The sequence below is a fragment of the Felis catus genome, chromosome F1 (genome assembly GCF_018350175.1).
Source record: "Felis catus isolate Fca126 chromosome F1, F.catus_Fca126_mat1.0, whole genome shotgun sequence".
Lineage (NCBI taxonomy): Eukaryota > Metazoa > Chordata > Mammalia > Carnivora > Felidae > Felis > Felis catus.
The window spans coordinates 11,599,008-11,615,995 of NC_058384.1; the positions used below are offsets into that span (position 1 = coordinate 11,599,008).

General features: G+C 46.9%; 1 protein-coding gene and 1 long non-coding RNA gene across 3 annotated transcripts in view; one reads left to right on the top strand and one right to left on the bottom strand.

Annotated features, from left to right (window-relative positions):
* The window catches only part of NME7 (NME/NM23 family member 7), a 260,452-nt gene that overhangs the window by 750 nt on the left and 242,714 nt on the right, over positions 1–16,988 (bottom strand). The gene's annotated exons all lie outside the window — the stretch shown is intronic.
* Positions 8,542–12,050, top strand: LOC123382797. The gene is made up of 2 exons (XR_006591766.1): positions 8,542–10,402; positions 11,352–12,050. It is a non-coding gene; the product is annotated as an uncharacterized LOC123382797 (long non-coding RNA).

Sequence of the window (16,988 nt, forward strand, 5' to 3'; positions counted from 1 at the left end):
AAATCATGGCATCGTACTCCTGAGAATGGGAGCCTCTGGCCAAGCCCGGGCGGCCCTGAGAAATGCCTCTGGCGTGGAGCGGGGGTGCCCTTCGGTCCCGCTCCCGTCTCACGACAGACCCAGAGGCCCCGGCCCCTTACGTGACAGCAGGGGTGCTTCAGAAAGAGCGGTGACAGCTCCCACGCCCCCCTTGCTGCTTCGCGGTCGCGGTTACCACCCTGCCGATCTGCTTGGTTAGCCTTTAAGAATAATACCCGAGACCTTGCTGGTTCTAGACCAGCCAACGGTTTAATGGCAACTTCATACCAGAGGAGCACGGATTCCTCTTAACAAAACCCGCAGAGGCACCGTGGCAACCGGCACTACAGCTCGGCCACCGAGTTTTCAGGAGCCTCATTCGTAAACGAGGCGATCCAGCAACGTCCGCAAACGGCGTGCCCGCGTAGAGCTGGTTTCGCGGAATGTCCCCCCCCTCACGCTCCTAGAAGTAGAAGGGGTCGCTCCTAGAACAGGAGAGGGTTCATCTCGCTGGAACAACTCCTCTCCCAGGGAGCCCGTCGGTCGTAAATGAGACGTTTATAAACAGGAAGGGGGGTGGGGTGAGGTCTGGGGAAAGTATACACACGGGGGACAGGGGTCTGCGTTTTTGAGGCTGTTCTGAGGTCACAACCTCAGACCCGATCCACTGCTCGCACACATGCTATCCTGAGCCGCCGGGCGCGTGGTAGCGCGCGGGTGTCCTTGCGTGTGTGTGCGTGCGTGCCCGTGTGTGCGCACTCTGCCCACCACTTCGGGATCCTGCCAGTCTTGCGTCCCCGTCCCCTCTCCGGACTGCACCAATCCCATCCCCACCCTGAACCTTAGGGTTCCATCCCCACTATGAGAGTCTGGACGTGGGTTTGTATTCTTTGGCTCTGTAGATACCTGTTGACTGACTACTCGGTGCTAAGCACTCTTCTGTCGGACGGGGCCTGGGGGCGGGGGGGGGGGGGAGGGGAGATCCACGAGTGAACCAAACACACGGATCTGCCTTCTCTCCTCCGCAGGTCACGTTCTAGGATCAAATACTGCATGTTTCGGAATTGTTCTCTACATTGATCAACTGTCTCTCCTCAGATCATCCATTTATTCCATCCCTTACTAGAGGGCACTTTTTGGGCACAGGGTTGGTGCCCTCTACCTCTGTGGCGTTCTGACATCCTACAGAGGGGTTTTCACACAAGTCTGGTCAGCTACTTCATTCCTCGCACCGAATATAAAGCAATGAGGTTTTCAAAGGCAGCGTTTCTCAGAGGTAGGCCGAGTACCCCTTGGAACCTAGAGCGTTCGAACGACTACTGCACAGAGGAGACAGGATTCTCCCTTGAGCTTTTTTGTTTTCTTTCAACCCATCGTATCATATTCCCCGAAGGCAGGTTTTGGTCTGGTGCTATCATGTGTTCAGCCCAGGTTAATCTGCCTTTCCATGAAAGGGGTACAAGGCCTTGGGCTCGGAACCAGCAGCCCCAAGCAATATTATCTAGCTAGAATTTAATAACTTTTGTTTTCATTGTATTTGTTACTTTCACACAAGGACAAGACTAGTTTTCCATTTATGGCAGTAAAACAAATTTGTTCAAGTCAAACACTGAATGGATATAAAGAAAAATGGTAAAAAAAACCCAAAAAACAAAAAACAAAAAAACACAACAAAACAAAAAACCTTCAGCTGGTGCTCAGATAGGGTAAAACTCCTAAAAGTGAAACACAGCCAGCAAGAATTTAGGAACATGTGGCCCAAAGTACAGCATTAACAAAAGCCAAGTTTTCCCGGTTCTGTACCTGTTTGGGCAAAATCGAATCTGAACTCTATTTTAGAACAATAGCATGCCCTGTCTGCCCAAGCTTCACTTATTGCCAGAGGGAACAGCTCCAACCCCAAATTAAAAACATTATCGGTAATCAGAGACGAAAATCCAGTTATCAGAACCTTGCAGAGTCCAACGATTGCCCCAGTTCCTGGCTTCTTAAAGGATTAGTGCCACTTCTGTATGGGTGCGTGCCTGGCCCGGGGAGGAGAACTAGGTGAGGTTACTTTGAAACTTCAGGACTAAGGACCTCACGAATACAGAGGGAAACTACCCAAGGAACATTCGAGAGCAGTTTGAATCAAGTTAAGCGATCTGGGTTTCAAATTCAACAGGGAGAACGCGCCTCTCCCTTTTCTAAGTTCTTAAAGAGGGAGCCAGCACGGACCCGACACGGGCGCGTTATCCTCCATCCTGTGGGCCCTGCACCGGGAGAGCCGTCGAAAGAGAGCGAGCGAGCCCGCTACTCTCCCGACTCCTGCCTGCAATTAGCGTTCCTATCCTTCCCAGCGTGAAACGAAGAGGGTTGGGCCAAGGCAGATAGATACCTTGGCTCATGTTTTAATTTTGCGTGTTCCTCTCAAAGACCGTCAGCATTCAGTCTGCTCGGAGAAATTAAGTATCTCATTAAGAGGTGCTGACTCTTACGACGGAACCCGGCTATTTGATCAGCCACAAATGAACGCCGCACCCTAAGAAAAGGCCCATCTTGCAATAAAACTGTGACCCAGTATCTCCAGCTGGATTCGCCACAAAGCCTTTAAGATACTGGATTTTCATAAAATCAGGACTTTTCCAGGCAGTTTGTCAAGGGCTGCCTTTTCCAGGGAAACGCGTACCTTCCTCTAGCGCGGGCCCTTTGCAGACCGGGAAGGGGGCCGGCACAGGGTGACCGGAAACCCAGTTACTCAGCCCGCTACAGTGCCTGGGAGTCACTGGGTCAGTCCTCCGGTTTAAGGGCTTCAGGATCCACTATCTCCTTCCCGTGAAGGGCGGCCCTTCAGTGCCCATAGCTTCTTATGGCGATTTGCGGTTATTACAGGAAATAATAGGAGAGGCAGGGAGGAGTCCTGCAGAAATGGGGGGACGATCCATTCCTCTGATGAGGAGCCAGGGTTCTAAAGTGACCAGTGGGTGAGGATCAGGCCTTGGGGGCAGGTTCTGGTGATTCTGCACTGGGGCCTCTGGGCAGCAAGGGAACAATAGAAAGCTAACAGGCACTTCGGGGTCCTACCGTAGAAAAGGGAACACGACGTGAGAGGTCTGTGGCCACAGAGACACCTTTGACTAGAGCTGGCCTCTCTTCTCTTCTTTCATTCACAAAGTTCTCCGGAGCCACTTCCTCTGTGCCCAGCGTTGACCGGGAACTCGGGGAGGGGAGTATCCACACAGACAAGGTCCCTGTTCTGTACTTTTTGCCTTCACATTTCCAAATACCTTAAGCGGCCTAAACGACTCTCGTATCTGCGCTTCATTTCCTTTCCCTCCTTCTGCCAATCGTCCACACAACTAACACAGCGAACACACCCACCTAGGATAAATAACCCAGTGACGCGCGAGTCCTGGACCTCAGAAACCTCGTATCCTGGAAGGAGGAAAACCCGGGTCGTCAAATCAAATTCCTACAGCGTGCAACAGCGCAAATGGAAATACTTAGCTGTCGGCGGGACACAAAACCTTTCGTACGGGGGTTAACATTCGACTTGAGTTTGGATGTAGACGAGGGGAACGGCGAGCTGTAGCGGAATACGCAGCCGCCTGTGCTCACGGGCCACGCTGCTGAGCTGAGTAACCCCCCCCCCCCCCTCCGCACAGAGCCGGGTCCAGGGGCGCAGGGTCCCCCGGCTTCAGGGCGCTCGCCGAGTCAGCGGTACCGCGATTTCAACGCGCACCTGCAACTCTAAGCTCTTGGCTCTTCGTCTCCCACGGAGCAGAACCTGCATTTGCCCACGACTGTATCCACATTATGGAAAATTCTCCAACGGATAACTCTTAAGTCTTCTCTAGCTGCTTCAAGTGTAGACTCAGCAGGAGCTTCGAAGGAATTTCTCATTTCTGCCCTGACTACATACGGTGTGTAGCAAAAGCTAGCGACTTCCAGTCCCGTCCACCACGGGCGCCGTGCGACTACTGGTAACGCAGCGAGCATGGAATCTCTCTGCAGTGACTAACTCTGACCTTGTCGCGGAGTCTGCCCGGGCTCTTCCACGGACAGGTGACTCGGGCACTTTGGAGGTAGAGTGTGGCCACCTATTTCCCGGTGGTTCTTAAAGGTTGGCCGGGCATTGAAGATGCCTGTGGGGTTACTTTCTTCCTTTTAAGCAAGAGTCTATATGTGTTCCAACCTATACAGAACTTCTGTCTCCCAGTGTCACGGAGTTCAGGCACCGAATCAGAATGCTTGTCCCTGGGCCGTTTTTCTAGACAGATTCTCACATAAAATCTAGGCAATCTGAATTTGATTGCGGCACAATTTTGCTGGTGTTCCAGTAATACAACAGTGATCTTTAAATACACCAGCCAGTTCGGCAGAAAAACGACTCTCCACTCACGTGGACCCCTTCCTGCCAGGGATGGTGTGACGGGAGGGGCCGCGAGCTGGGAGGGCCAGGCCTGGTTTACTGTTCCTTCCGCTCTCCCTCTTGAAATTCTTGTTTTGGGACAAGGGGCCCTACATTCCATTCTCAGCCAGTTCTGTTTACAGCCACGGGCCTCTGGGTAGCGCACGGAGGGCTGCTTTTGTGTGGTTTGCCTATAGGCTGGGTGCAAAAGGTGGTCGAAAGGGCTGCTTTGAAAACAAGTGGCCCACAGATCTTTGGTGCGAGCTGCTGGTGGGGGGAGGCCGGGGCCGGAAGGCTCGCCTGGAAAGGAAGAGAGGCCGGGAAGGGTTGCTGAAGCCTTGGGGCAGGGGTGAAGAGCAGAGGCCACAGGCCGGCCTCGCACACACAAAACTCCAATCCCGCCTGAACCGGGGCTGGGCTCCCTCTCCCTCTCTCTCTCTGTCTTTCCTCTCCAAGCCACCACCTATTTTCCGCTCCCCAGTACGGCGCCGGGGCGTAGGCCATGGTAAGGAAAGAGATAAGAGCTAAAGGAAGGCTGGGATTCTCCGGACGGAAGGGCTCAGAGGGACACAGCCAGCCTTGACAGAAAGGAGATGAGCAATCGATCCTTGCCCCGCTATGGCCGCCACAGAGCCCAGGAGGTGCTTGGGCTGTGGATGCACCCCGCAAATCTATTTACCGGCTACAGGAAATAATGCTGAAAAATGACAATTTCACATGAAAATGCCCATGCATTTCAGTAATTCTCTATACCAGTGTGCTCCAAGCTCTCTCGTCAAGCCCTCTTGTCTTCTCACGGCCATCCACCAATGACAACAACCCCCTTTTTGAAGCTGGAAGGTAATTCTTCCTCAACCCAGAATAAGGCGGCACGGACTTTTTACTGGAAAGATATACCTTCTTTTCTAATATAATTAAAGACGCGGAGTCCTTTCCAGAAGTTCACTCTAAAATTGTGTTACATGACTCATTACCTGGCCTCTTCTGCCTGGACGGTGGTTTTGGTTGTAGCTTAGTCCCTCCCCGGCCCTCAAAAACTCTAAAAATATGAATAGACGTTTGTCACTTACGTTTCCCTCTCCCTCCTACTCCCAATGATTAAAAAAGTCCACTCTGCGAGTTACCATAGCTCAGTGTGAGCTGCGGATAGCTGTTCAATATTTCCATCACCTCTCCTTTACAAACGGACTCCTTGCTGCATGTGCTTTAACAGATTATCGTGTGCAATCCTTACAACTCATTTTACAAAATAGAAATTATTAGTCCCGTTTTCCAGTTGATGAGCTGGAGGCTTTTAGAGCTGACACTTTTTGTCCAAGGGCACAGAACTCTGTCTAGTGCCTCCGGCTCTGCCTGGGCTGGTTAAGCGCTCCCACGAGGGTGGAGCCTGCTTATTGGGGTCTGACTCGTGGCCCTGCCATTTCCTGGCTGGATGACCTTGAGGAAGTCACATTACTCCTCTATTTCCCAGATTCCGTATCTACAGTACAATGATCCCTATTATATAGGGTTAAGGAAAGCATTTAAAACAGTACTGGCAGAGGCGCCTGGGTGGCTCGGTTGGTTAAGCATCCGACTTCAGCTCAGGTCATGATCTCACAGTTTGTGGGTTCGAGCCCCGCGTCGGGCTCTGTGCTGACAGCTCAGAGCCTGGAGCCTGTTTCAGATTCTGTGTCTCCCTCTCTCTGTGACCCTCCCCGTTCATGCTCTGTCTCTGTCTCAAAAATAAATAAACGTTAAAAAAAAATAAATAAAAAAAAATAAAACAGTACTGGCATGTAGTGAATAGTATGTAATAAATATCCTTACTGCTGGCCTTCCAATATGCTCACAATGCTGTGGTCCATCCCACTGTACGTCGATGAAGCCACGGGTTTCTAAACAACTTCAGCAAACTCCGAGAACCAAAACCGCTAGGGCCATTCCTGCCCTCCAGAGGACAACCTCACAATTAACCAGGCCATGAATGACAGAGGCAGACAGAAGACGTTTGCAGAGACAGTAGAGACGCACGAGGACCAAATGCAACGTGTAATCCTTAACCGGGTCCAGACCAGAAGCATTTTCTTTTTTTTAATTTTGCTGCAAAAGACATTTATGGGTGAAACTGGTAAGATTTGAACGTCTGGACAGAGATAGCAGTACTATAGGAATTTCCTGGTTTCTGATGGTTGTTCTGCGGTGAGAGAAGATAAAACGCAATGGTATGGGAATTCCGTGGCAGTTATATATGTACCTTACGGTCAAATACATAGAGAATGATATTAATACCCACACATGTGCACAAAGCGAGAGAGCGAGCGGGCGAGAAGTGGGGACAACTGGTCCATCGTGACACAGTAAAACATTAACATTTGGGGAATGTGGGTAAAGGGTGAGGGTGCTGAATCTAGGCTTTGGAAGAGCTGAGTTTGGTTCTAGCCACCATGTCCTCGTGCTCTTAGGCAACTATGTTAAACTCTCTGAGCCCGTTTCATCATCTAAAATCAGGGACAATAAAATCTGCCTCATTGGGACGAATGTATCCGTAAGTTTATAGGTGGATTTACATGGATGCAGCCCAACGAGCAAATCACAAATGTACACGGAGCAGCGCGGGCCGGGCTCTTCTAGAAGTCAGAGAGAAGCTAAGGGCCCCCCCTCCCGGGGGTGGGGAGAGCAGCTCAGCTGGAATATCAGGGGAGAACACTCAGATGAACTTGGCACTTGACATTAGAAATTCATTTCTGCCAATTCCCCACAGAAGAAAGGTTTTTGGACAGAGAACATATCCTATTCTTAATTTTTTTTTTTTACATGAGAAAAGAAAATGTAAATACGACGAGGCATTCTTGAGATTAATGATTTTCAATCTGCCTCTACATCAGAATCACCCTTTGGAGCTTTAAAAGATAAATACGTGCTTGGGCCCTACCCCAGGAGAACCTGATTCATCTGGTCTTGGGGAGGTCCCGAACATTCACATTTTCAAATGGCTCCACAGATGCTTCTGATGTTCACTGGGGCTGCAGACGACTGCCCTAGACAGAGTCACTGAGAGTCGGCGCCCCAGAAATCAGGGCTGGAACGAAGCCCATCGGATGTTGTCGTAAGCGATCCGAAGGAAAGAATGCAACCTATCAGTTACCTCGGCTTTTGCTGGTATTCGCGGTACCCTGGGGGCCCCCCGACAGGAGCGGCATGCCAAGGAGACGGGTAATTGGCCTCACACAATGAAATGGGGTGTGTGGGCAAAATGGAGGCAGTGAACTTGAACAGGGTCGTCTGGGTGTTCACAGGAAAGAAATCAAGGCAGGCTCCCAGAGTGAGTTCTATAAACGACCCACAGTGACTCGGGAAGCGATGGCGGGATGTGTTCTGTTGTTTCCCCAAGGATGGGGCCTATAGGGCAAGTGCTGTCTAGGGTACCGTCACCGCAGGCTGACCTCATAAAGGATACTGGAAACGAAACCCAAAGAATCACGGTGCCCTTAAGCGACGAGGACGACGACACGGGGTGTTTGTTTCCTGGGAGGTTCTTGTTCTCCACGTGGTACACATACATACACGCTATACTGCGTACTTCATGCACACTGCAGTTAGAAAAGCTCCGAGACGAAAATAACGGAATTAGAAAATAGCGACTAAAATTACTTAGAAGATGGGACCTTGCTTTTATAAAGACATAGAAGAAAAGTAAACAAAAACACCTCTCAGATCAGATGCAAGCTGCCGGGATGTCTAATCAGAATTTATTAGACAACAAGGGGAGTAGCAGTGGACTTTTTCGCTTGAATCTGGAAAGGAACGTTGAGAGCAAACGTCGAGGTCATTTAAGGTGTAAGGAAAAAGTGACTTCCTTATATCCAAAGATTTGAAAGTTTGAAATGTCCAGGGATTATATTTTGAAAAAATCTTTGAAGGGCAAGCTGGAGATGTTCAAGAGATAGTCTTCACCTCTGAGAGTACATGTTACGAAAGGCAATTGCCGTATTTTTCCATAGGCCATTCTTTTTAAAAAAAATTTTTTTTAAATGTTTATTCATTTTTGAGAGACAGAGAGAGAGCACAAGCAGGGGAGGGGCAGAGAGAGGGGGAGGGGCAGAGAGAGAGGGAGACACAGAACCCGAAGCGGGCTCCAGGCTCCGAGCTGTCAGCACAGAGCCTGACGCGGGGCTCGAACTCACTGACCATGAGATCACGACCTGAGCTGAAGTCGGACGCTTAACCGACTGAGCCACCCAGGCGCCCCCCCAATAGGCCATTCTTGACTGTTACCAGCAAAAAAGTTATCCTGGGCTCAATACATTTGTGTGAAATTTTAAGCTTCTTATGATGTACTTGAAGAGTCTGGTGCACAGTTGCCGGTAAAGTGAGTTGGGACGATGGGCCGAGCCGAGGTGGCCAGTGGTCCTGGTGGGGAGACACGAGGAGGAGGAGGAGGGGGTGGGGGGAGACGAGTCACCGGCAAATGCTAGGAAGACAGGGAGGCTCCCAGCCGTCCTGGGCTCCATCCACCGCCACTGTCGCGCAGCGTCCCCGAGTACCACTTGCTCCCCAGGGAAAACCTCAGTCGGCTCCCTACTTCCCACCGTATGACACCAAGTCTAAGTGCTGGCTTGGCTCTCATAAAGCCCGACGAGGCAGCCACTAAGACCAGCAAGCTTTTTGTTCCAGTTGCTCCTTTCCTGCCACTCAAAAGCAGAGGAAGGACTTCAACGCTTGGAATATCCTTCTTTTGCACCCATAGCTCCGGCAGGGCGAGGGATGCCCTCTTCCCTCTTCCTACACTCCCCACCTGGGCACATGCATAAACGCTCGCGGAGCCAGTGCCGCAGCGTGTGTTTTCCGGTCTCTTCTTCACACCCTCATCACCCGCTCTTTATCCAAGCTGACGATAGGCTAAAAAGAGGCTTCTCACATAATCTCCATCATTGCCCCCGCCAGTCATGCTGGGGTAATGGTAACAAAAGCTGACATTCATGAACAGAATGGAAAGGGCCCTGTTCCTACGCCGGCAAAAGGCTCGTTTGCAGTGAACAATTCAGGGCAGTAAAGAACTGGAGAGGATCTCGGGAGGGAAAGGAGCGAGTGGCTATATTCCTATTAAAAAAGGCAAGTGAATAGGGCTTCCAGAAAGAGACAAGTCTGACAGAGACATGCTTCAATGCTGTTTCTATCAAGACTTCATCTTAACTTATCTTTAAACAAGAGTATCCCTGGCCCATAAATACTCGAGTTCTTTGACTTTTGCAGATAGCTTAAAACAGTGAATTATCTAAAGCTTTATCAGTTTAAAGATTTCACTTAGAATAGCTTGGTTTTTAGTTTACAGCCTTATTCTGAATTTGCCTTAGCCCCGTGAAAAGTCTAGATAATTTATGTTTCATGTTCTCTTAAAGTACTCGGAACAGTAATGTCAAAGGCTAAACCAGAACTCAACCAATTAAAATAATGGCCTCTACTGCCTGCAGACTCCTCTGGTGCGGTTTTAAAGATTAACGTAGACACATTCAAGAAGTATGGCTTCTGTCTTGGGAAACTTTACAGGCGAGAAAGATGGCGTTGTTTCAAGATAATAACCATAATGACAGAAATAACACCGCTGAAAATAATGTGGTAGAGATTGCCAGTGCATTCTTCATGCCCGTTCTTTGAAGAGAGTTTTGATTTTGTTGGGAGAAGCCAAGTGCAAAGCCTTCATTACTCATGGGTGGAGGGGAGGCCCGTGACTGACTTCAGACCCGTGTCACGTAAGCGAAAGTTGTCGGGTAGGGCTTTTCCAGGAAAGCTCCTTAAAAGCAGGCACACTCAGCTGGTAGTATCTTTTTGCCCTTTAGCCTTCAGTTCTTTCTGCCGGGGCCGAGCACACGAGGCCACGGCAGAGCGGCCACCTTGGACCTCAGAGGCGATCACGAGGGAAGGGCCAAGATTACCGCAGTGATCTCAGGCCTGAATTCTTGAGCTGCTGAACCACAGCCTGTCATGGCCCTGCCTCTTCACTTCTTGTGAAAGGTAAGAAAGCCTCTCCCGATAAGAGAACTTCTCCTTTGTGCTATTGTTGGCATTTCTGTTCCCGGCAGCCGAATTCTTAGCAGATACAAGGAACAGTAATGACCGCGACAATGACGGTTACCGACAGCGAGAGCGCTGTTCTAAACGCTTTGCAATCATTATCGCTTTTAATAGTCGCGATTCTCCCTGACCTACGATAGTTATCTGCGGAGGACAGCTCTTGAACCGTTCTTGGGTTTACGCTAAACACGCACTGCCAATTAAGCATCTCCAATAAAGATTCCTAAAACATACAAACCTAATGTTTATCAAACAAACAAACAAAGAGTGAAGTCCGATCCAGTAATTGCGAAAAGAAAATCTTCCCTACGGGAGGACTCGGATCCACCTGTCCCATTCCTGCCCCAGTCCTTGCACTTGGTCAGCCAAAGTATTGTAGCTGGACCTCACCCTCGGTCTGGAAGGGTCTGGCAGGAGACCTCTCTTCGCTGATTTACTCAATCCTTACCCTTTTAGATGAAATCATCACCGAGGGTGCTAATCAGCGGCAGCTTCATCGGTGTTTTCTGCGGCACAGACACCACACCCGCCCCCTGGGACCCTTGACTCCCTAACACGGGTGGAAACGATCTGCCTTCACTGGGACACACTTGGGTTGATTTGGAAAACAAAAACAAAAACAAAACAAATCACTCTGAAGCTGCCGATGAGTTTTCGGAGGCCTTTCCAAGGATGGAATGACCTTTCTGATCAAAACTGCACTTTCAATCAATTGCAACAGTGAACTGGAGGGAAATTTCGAAATACTGGCTAGGATAGTTAGGCCCACTGCCAAATAATTGAATAGTTTGGAAAATCAGAATCCCAGAAATGAAGCCCTGAGAAAATTCCACGTCCTCCCCTCAGTGACGTTACTTTCTCCTTGTTCTGTGCCCTCCATTTCTTAAAGGCGAAGCCCAGGAGAAAACGCCGATGTTTGACACTTTCTGTCGCCGAGCTCCACCTTAGACGTGTGAAACCAGACGTGCGTGTGACAGATCCAACCAGAAGGAGGCGGCACCAGTTACCTCCGGATTCTGGTCTCCGTCTCCCTCTAACCGCCGCTCTATCCTGCCACTGGCATTTTCTTCCATCGCTCCCGATTCAGAAAACAGGACGCAGGCCCTTCACGACCCGGTCCAAGTCAACTGTTCCGAGTTCTAGCAAAACGCCTCAGTCCACTGATACCTGGTCAGACTAACCAGCTAAATTCAGCGGTCTGAGCTTCGTAGGTTAAAGATTCACCGAAGGACATAAACCACCAAAAAGAAAATCACTTCTTACAGTAACCAAAGGCCGAAAGATCGACTCTCTGTCGCTTGGGACTCTCTTTCTTTTGAAAAGTTTTAAAACATCTTAAAGCACAAAAGGGAAAATGCTTTGCTATTTTGGGCCTCTTCTTTCACTCTTGTAAATGACATCTGCAATGTCAACATTCAGCGAGCGCTATTCGGAATTTGGCACTTTTAATTCATGTGAAAATGCCAATTCCACTGAGTAAAGAAGATATTAAAGTTATATTCAACATAAAGTGCAAATATTTCATCAAAGTGGGTTCAGGATAAAAATGTTAATTATATGTAAAAATTAAATACCACCTTATGAATCACTTGTCTTGGCATCATGGAAAATTTTTCAGCCTTCTCCAACAAGAGTGTCAGATCTTGGGAACAGTAATTCATAAATGGCCTGATTCCACCATGAGTCAGAGTGACTAAAATACTCTGGATACACGTTTCACTTATTTATATTGTTGGGTCAAAACCACAGTTTATTTAATTAGCTGTGTTGGTAACATTTTTTGAAAGAGCTCCGTTTACCACTTTGTGCCCTCTCAGTGTGCCCCCGTGTTGTTGACACAAGAGACTGCATAGACAGGATTAGTGGGGGTACTGTGGGTACCCTAAGTCTTCACAACCCACAAAAGGAAGCTCAATGAAACAGGCAGTCGCCGTGATTCGATTTAAATGGAGCTTCTTCTCTTGAACAAATGGTCTGGGCACCAAGGCAAGACCTTACTGAATCTTTGACCCTGGGAATTCTAAAATAATCTCTTTCAGTGAACAGGGACATCATATTGAAACCTGAAATTATGGGAGATTAGGAGAATGGAGCTTTTTTTTTTTTAATGCTTATTTATTTTTAAAGAGAGGGCAAGAAAGCGAGTGGGGAAGGGGCAGAGAGAGGGGGAGAGAGAGGACCCTAAGCAGGCTCTGGGCTGTCGGCATGGAGCCAGACGTGGGGTTCAAATTCACAAACCGTGAGATCATGACCTGAGCTGAAATCAAGAGTCAGATGTTTAATCAGCTGAGCCACCCAGGCGCCCCAAGAATGGAGCTTAATTAACAAAACCAAGCCATAAAAATCTGGAGTTTTAACATAACCTCTTTTACTTCCTTTGAAAATTGGAGTCCTTCAGATTATAGAAACTTAATCTCTGGTTTAAACTTTAGCGCTAAATATGAGCCAAAGGCTTAAGGACCCTGAAGCTAAGATTAAATAAGCACTTTTTCAAATTAGCCTTGATGGTTGTTACATTCGTAAAATATTGGAAGAAGAGCTAGTAATCCATGTCGTTTTATCCTTTTAACTCATCGATGTTTCTCTTATTTGTGGGTTTTTTTTTAAATTTTTTAACGTTTATTTATTTTTGAGACAGAGAGAGAGCATGAACGGGGGAGGGTCAGAGAGAGGGAGACACAGAATCTGAAACAGGTTTCAGGCTCTGAGCAGTCAGCACAGAGCCTGACGCGGGGCTCGAACTCACGGACCGCGAGATCATGACCTGAGCCGAAGTCGGTCGCTTAACCGACTGAGCCACCCAGGCGCCCCTCTTATTGTGGTTTAAAGTTAGCAGTGGAGGGGATCTTCTGAGGTCTTTAGTGACACCTGGGACTTTACCATGTTTCGACTTTCGAAATTGATACTCAAAATAATAAATAAAAAATATTAATCGCTACCCGCACAGTTACTGCCTATTATTTTGGTCTAGGTATATCGATTTAAATGTGAAGCAACGTTTCTAAGTTGGGGCAAGGTGAATCTAATCTTTGAAAATGTGAGGGCAGAAAAAATGCCCTAGAGGCCCGCATGACAGTTCCTGCATGGCTAAAATATCATCTATGTAAATGAGGAAAACTAATAGGTATTCACCCGAGTGGAATGTAAAATTAGCCATAAACTCTCTGGCTGTGAAATGCTTATCATTTCATTAGCTATTGTTCCCAAAGGACTAGTGAAAATCCCTATACGTCACTTTTTGAAATGAAAAAAAAAAAAACCCAAAAAACTTTGCTTTATTTCCTTTTTACTTCTAAATCTGCTGTTTATATCTTTCTTTTAAAAACCGTATCCTCGTTTGGATGACCGTGGGAAGGCACGGGCTAAAAATGAAAATTTCTTAACCTAAGGTTTCATTTAAAGTATTGTTGGCCTGGAATTGCAATGTTAGTATCAACGCCCAGTGATAGTTTACGGGATAGCCATTAAGCAATGAAACTTATTTCCATAATCTATCACTGGTTCCCTTTACTGTGCTGTTCAATACCACTAGGGTTTTAGTGCTGAGACGTTTCAGGAACTTATCATTCCGATGTGGTACACAGAGAAGTTTGGTTTATAAAGAAAACCTTTGTTTTCATTTCATTCCTAATCAGTAGACATGCTTCATTAGGCCCCGCTTGACTCACAGAATTCTCGGTGGCGCTTCTAAGATTAAATCACAGCAAAGAATTATTGGCATAAAGGTGGTTCTGCTGAAAGCGGCCGGGTTCTAGAGGGCCTGCCTCGCTACCAGGAAAATGCCATCCAAATCCGTCTTGTGAATTGTGAATCCATCGTTTCTTGTGAAAAGTATATTCGTAGTTTCTACTGCGCTTCTCACGGCTGTCGGCAGCCAGATGGCACTTTCTGTTATAACTGAGATACTGGATGAGGAACTCCTCACTCCTTCCACAGAGGTTCCACTGGCAACCGCTGATATTTTTTTTACTGTCTCCGTGGTTTTTGCCTTTTCCAAAAGGCAAGTATCCATGAAGAGATAATCCACATCATATTTTGTGGGTATCAACAATCTACAAGCGGATTCTAAAGTGTATACGGAGAAGCCAAAAGAAGACCCAGAATAGCCAACATAATATCGAAGGAATAAGAACAAAGTGGGAGGACTAATGCTACCTGACTTCAAGGTCTACCACGAAGCTACATCAACCAAGACAGTATAGATAAATGAAAAAATATATAAGCCGAGACACAGGCCTACATAAACACAGCCAAGTGTTCTTTGACAAGGAAGCAGAGGCAGCACAACGGAGCAAAGACAGTCTTTTCGACAAATAGTGCTGGAACTGAACATCCACATGCAAAGAAAATAAATAAATAATAAATGATAATCCAGACACGGATCTTACACCTTCCACAAAAATTAACTCAAAATGGAGCAGAGACCTAAACGCAAAACACAAAACTATAAGAACCCTAGAAGATAATCTAGAAGAAAACCTAGATCGACCTTGGGTATGGTGATGACTTTTTCTTTTTTAATGGTGATGACTTTTTAGATACAACACCAATGATACGATCCATGAAACAAACAACTGATAAACTGGAATTCATTAAAATCAACATCTTTTGCTCTGCGATAACAGTGTCAGAAGAATGAGAAGGCAAGCCACAGACTGGGAGAAAATATTTGTAAAAGACACATGTGACAAAGGACTGTTGTCGAAAAGATGCAAAGAACTTTAAAACTCAACAACAGCAATGCAATTAAAACATGGGCCAAAGACCGTAACAGACACCTCACCAAAGAACACATACAGATGTGCACGTCATCCGTCATCAGGGAAATGCAAATTAAACCAACAATTAGATGCTACCCCTCCCTGTGAGAAGGGTCGAAATCTAAGAACACGGACAACAGTAAATGCTGGTGAGACTGTAGAGCATCAGGAACTCTCATTCATGGCTGGTGGGAATGCAAAATGGTAGAGCCACTTGAGACGACAGCTGGACAGTCTCTTACAAAACTAAACACACTCTTACCACGTGATCCAGCAACCGCACTCCTTGGCATTCGCCCAAAGGACCTGAAAACTTACGTTCATACCAAAGCCCGTATGTAGATATTTGTAGGGGTTTTATTCATAACGGTCAAAACTTGGAAGAAACCAAGATGACCTTCAGTAGGTGAATGGGTAAGTAACCTGTGGCACATCCAGACAATGGAATATTATTTGGTACTAAAAAGAAATGATCAAGCCATGAAAAGACATAAAGGAAACTTAAATACTTACTACTAAGTGAAAGAAGCCAATCTGAAAAGGCTACATACTGTATGATTCCAAACATATATCATTCTGGAAAAGGCAAAAACCATGGAGACAGTAAAAAAAAAATATCAGTGGTTGCCAGGGGCTGGGGAGAAGAAGGGATGAATACACAGAGAACAGAAGATATTTAAGGCACTGAAACTACCCTGTTTGATATCGTAATTGTGGCTACAGGTCATTATATGTTTGTTCGACTCACAGAATGCACAGAACAAAGGTGAGCTCTAATGTAAACCAGGTTCCTTAATTGTAACAAATGTACCACTCTGGTAGGGGATGTTGATAATGGGGAGGCTATGTATGTGTGGGGGCAGAGGGTAATAAAAAATCAATCTACCTTCCACTCAATTTTTCTGTGAATCTAAAACTGCTGTAAAGAATGACGTCTAGGGGCGCCTGGGTGGCTCAGTCGGTTAAGCATCCGACTTCGGCTCAGGTCATGATCTCGCGGTCCGTGGGTTCGAGCCCCACGTCGGGCTCTGTGCTGACAGCTCAGAGCCTGGAGCCTGTTTCAGATTCTGTGTCTTCCTCTCTCTCTGCCCCTCCCCCGTTCATGCTCTGTCTCTCTCTGTCTCAAAAATAAATAAACATTAAAAAAAAATAAAAAAAAAGAATGACATCTATTAAACAACAGCACCAACAAAAAAAGTATAATGTTCATAATGCTAGATCATTAACTCATTATTTAGTACCATGTGATCCATTAAATTATACACAATACTATTTTACCTGTTGTCATTTTATATGTAATAGTTTCATTTTCTTAAAATGTTAGCTCCGTGAGATCAGAAACTGAATCTTACATACCCAGTGATATATCCAAAGCTTTTGGCAAAGAACTTTTAAGGTCCTTAAATAAAACGTGACACAAAGAAATAATACAATGAAGGAAGTTTTCTGAATGTTAAATGTAGTTAAGTAGGTGTCCAAGAAATATTTTTTTGAATAACTACATAAGTGAATAACAACAGATGTTTCCAATCTTTTTTTTTTTAATTTTACATTTATTTATTTTTGAGAGACAGAGTGAGACAAAGTAAGAGTGGGGGAGGGACAAAGAGAGAAGGAGACACAGAATTCTAAGCAGGCTCCAGGCTCTGAGCTGTCAGCACAGAGCCCGACGCGCTCGAACCCACAGATTGTGAGATCATGACCTGAGCTGATGTCAGATGCTTAGCCGACTGAGCCACCCAGGCACCCCTCAATTTTCTTGACCC